Genomic DNA, 4,120 nt, shown 5'->3' with positions numbered 1-4,120 from the left:
CAAACCTGTACATTATGCACATGTACCCTAGAACTTAAAGTATAATAATAATAATAAATAAATAAATAAATAAATAAATAAATAAATAACAAAGTGAATACATAACCCACAGATTGGGAAAAATATTTGCAAATCATACATCTGATAATTAGCTAATATCCAAAATATATAAGGAACTCATATAACTCAATAGCAAGAAAACAATCTGTTTTTAAAAGTGGGCAAAGCATCTAAATAGATATTTATCAAAAGATGGTATACAAATGGCCAATAGATACATGAAAAAATTCTCAACATCACGAATCATCAGGGAACTGTAAAGTAAAACCACAATGTGATATCATTGCACATATATTAGGATGGCTATCACAAAAAAGATGAAAAATAACAATTGTTGGCATAGATGTGGGGAAGAAGAAACCCTGTACACTATTGCTGGAAATGTAAATTAATACAGTTATTTTGGAAAGCAGTCTGGAAGTTCTTTAAAAAACTAAAAATGGAATTACCATACAATCTAGCAATCACAGTTCTGGGTATATATCCAAAGAATTGAAATTTATGTCTGTTAGAGTAGGCAGTAAGTCAGACATGAGCAGGGCAGGAGAGGGCCCTCCTACCAATCAGGAATGTCAAGTGAGCATCAGGTGATGATCAGGCATCTTTAAGTTAATAATTGGTTGCAGCCAGGACTCCCAGGTAAAGGCAGTCTCCCAATAGATAGAAAACACCTGAAACTGGCACCTTGAAAATCAGGTCACTATAAATGTATGGGTTTATTTCTGCGCTCTCTGTTCTGCTCCATTGGTTGATATATCTTCTGTTTTCATGCCAGTACCAGCCTGTTTCAATTACTATAGCTTTGTAATACATTTTAAAATTAAATGGTATTATGCCTGTAGGTTTGTTCTTTTTGGTCAAGATTGCTTAGGCCATTTGGGGTCTTCTGAGCTTGCAGAAGTCCAGCAGCTTCCCAGTATAATCTCTGGAGTTGGGCAAGTGGGTTCAAAGCATGTGCACTAAGAGGCAAAATGTCAGAGTTTCACTGGTATATGACCTTCCTCTAGAAACAGCGGTAAAGGAAAACCTCTCAAGTGAGCACACATACAAACAACTCCAACAAACATACTACGCAGGCGGCCCCTCCCGTGTGCTGACAGGCCACTGCGCATGCAGACAGCACACCCCACAGGAAGAATCAGGGGAGAAGGGATGCAACCCCAGAAGCATGCCAACATGTCAGACTCCAAGTCAAAGGTCAAACCACCCACTTGATCTCTCAAGTTGCTCACTTGGCCCTCTTCCAAGTGTGCTTGACTCCTTTCACTCCTGCTCCAAATTTGCCTCGGTCTTTCACTCTGCCTTATGCCCCTCAGTCAAGTTATTTTTTTCTGAACAGGCAAGAATTGAGACTGCTGTAGACCCGTGTGGATTTGCTGCTGCTAACATGTCGAAGGCATGTCTGCACTTCCACGTCCATGTCAGCATGATTCGGTAGCCAAGACAGGGATCCCACCAAAGTGCTCATCCATGGGTGAACGTCTAAGGTCAATGTGCTACATATACACAACAGAATACTGTTCAGTGGTATGAAAAATAAACCCTGTTATTTGCAACAACATGAATGAATCTAGAGAACGTATGCTAAGTGAAATAAGTCAGGCACAGAAAAATATCGTAAGATCTCATGTACATGTGGAATTGAAAAATGTCAAACTCACAGAAGCAGAGAATAGAACAGTGGTTACTAGAGCCTGGGTCTCAGGCAATAAATGGAGAAGAGACGGATGTTGATCAAAGCCTTCAAAGTTTCAGTTAGACATGAGAAATAAATTGTAGTAATTTATTGCATGACATGGTGACTACGGGTAATGTATATTTCAAAATTGCAAAACCGGTAGATTTTAAATGATCTCACCATAATAAAATGATAAATGTGTGAGGTGGTGGAGATGTTAATTAGCCTGATCTAATCATTCCACAAAGTATACATGCATTGTAACATCACATTGCACTTCATAAATGTACACAATTGTTATTTATTAATTAAAAGAAAATTAACATTGAAAAAAAAAAATCAGGCAGTCACTCAGGTTGTTGTCCAGGAAGTCAGTGACAAATATCTGACTGTGAAGTTGCTGATTTCAGGAGCAGGGCTGTGGCCTGCATGCCCAGGACTAAGCACACGGAGTCAGGCAGTGCATGCACACAGCGGAGGCCACAGCAGACAAAGTCCTACACACTCTGTGATTGATTTTCAAGGAAAGAAGAGGGTGCATGTGTAAAAAATAATTAGGAAAGAGTTATGTGTGACATGATATGGTCTTGAAGACAAAGGCAGGTGAATTTTTGTTTGCTTGATTGGTTTGGTTGTAGATTTTAAACCTTCAAAAGAGCAACGTATTACTCTGTTCTCATGCTACTAATGAAGACATATCTGAGGATGCGTAATTTAAAAAGGAGCAAGGTTTAATTGACTCACAGTTCAGCATGGCCGGGAAGGCCCCAGGAAACTTACAATCATGGTGGAAGGGTAAGCAAACATGTCCTTCTTCAAATGGCAACAAGGATAAGTGCTGAGCAAAAGGGAGAAAATCCCCTTATAAAACCATCAGATCTCATGAGAACTCACTCACTATCACGAGAACAGCAGCATGGGGGTCACCACCCCATGATTCAATTGCCTCCCACTGGGTACCTCCCAAGACACATGGGAGGTATAATTCAAGATAAGATTTGGATGGGGACACAACCAAACCATATAAAGCATTCATACTGGAGGAATAGTACGAGCAAAGGAGAAAATTTGGGTCCTATACAGAAAGTAATCAGATAGTGAGGGGAAGCTGTAGTCACCACATGGAGGAAAAGAGTGTGGGAGCAAGAGGTTCTTGGCCCCCTAAGGCTCACTAAGAGTCACTGACACAAGGTGGATTAATAGGAGAAAAGGCATGCAAATGTATTTAATATGCACACACAGGAGCTTCAGAATGGAGACCCAATTTCCCAATTTCCTTTTAAATCAAGGAAAGCTGCCTCCTTACATATTTTAAGTTCGGCCTGAAGGTTTCTCTGTACATCAAGAACTGTAACCTAAATGGAATTGTAAACAGACCATCGCCTACTCTTGTGCCAATCACTGAGTTTTGGTCAAAGGGAGCCAACTGTTCAAACCCTGTTCAAATAAGGCAAACACCGTGGTATAAACAATCTGGCTATTTCTCTACCTCACTTCTGTCTTCTGTATGTCACTTTACTTCTTCTGTCCATCCATCTTCTTCCATCACGTGGCTGAACTGGAGTTTCTGAGTCTACTCTGGCTTAGGAGGCTGCCTGATTCATGAATCTATCATTGCTCAATTAAATGCCATTAAATTTAATTTGGGTAAAGTTCTTTTTTTTTTTTTTAATATTCCCAATGAGCTACAAAAACTTATATACCATTTTGAGGATGTAGAGACAATGGTGGCTTCGATTCTGGGAAAACAGGTAATGAAGGGGGAGAAGAGGCTTGGCTAGCACAGGTGGCCTTGTTGTAGATGAAGCCTCCTTCAGAGAGATTAGATGGTAAAGGCTTCTTTTCAGACTTTCAAGTTGTCAGACTCTCAATCTCTCCTGGATCTGGGGAAAGTCATGGAAAGGGGAGGGGGCCTGGCTGCATTCATGGAGATTATCTGCAGATGCAAATTTTCCCCACTTAAGACAGCTTTGCAAGGCCACTTCTGTCAGGATGGCTAAGTGGAGGCCCTTTCAAAGTATGTCAGGGAGATCTAATCTGGGGTAACATATTTTACTTTCCTTCAAGGGAAAATTTATTTGGAGTACTGTTTGTAATATCTTTCCTACTGCCTGTTAAATAATTGAAGACTTTAGATTGGAGTTGGAAATACAGACACTCAAAAATGAATTCATCAACCTTTTCTGTTCATCCCAGAAAAGATCTATATACACTAGGATTAAAATAAGTTATTCAAAATCAGAGAAACTCTTTAAATTGATTAGACCGTTGCTTTTCTTTATTGTGTCTTGGACAAATACTATGTCTTATCAAACATTTCCGATGAGCAACACAGAACTAAGTGACATTATTAAATTTGGATTTAAAAATGCCTAATCATGA

The sequence above is a fragment of the Colobus angolensis genome, unplaced genomic scaffold (assembly GCF_000951035.1).
Source record: "Colobus angolensis palliatus isolate OR3802 unplaced genomic scaffold, Cang.pa_1.0 Scaffold165, whole genome shotgun sequence".
NCBI lineage: Eukaryota > Metazoa > Chordata > Mammalia > Primates > Cercopithecidae > Colobus > Colobus angolensis.
This window is presented reverse-complemented; position numbering follows the sequence as displayed.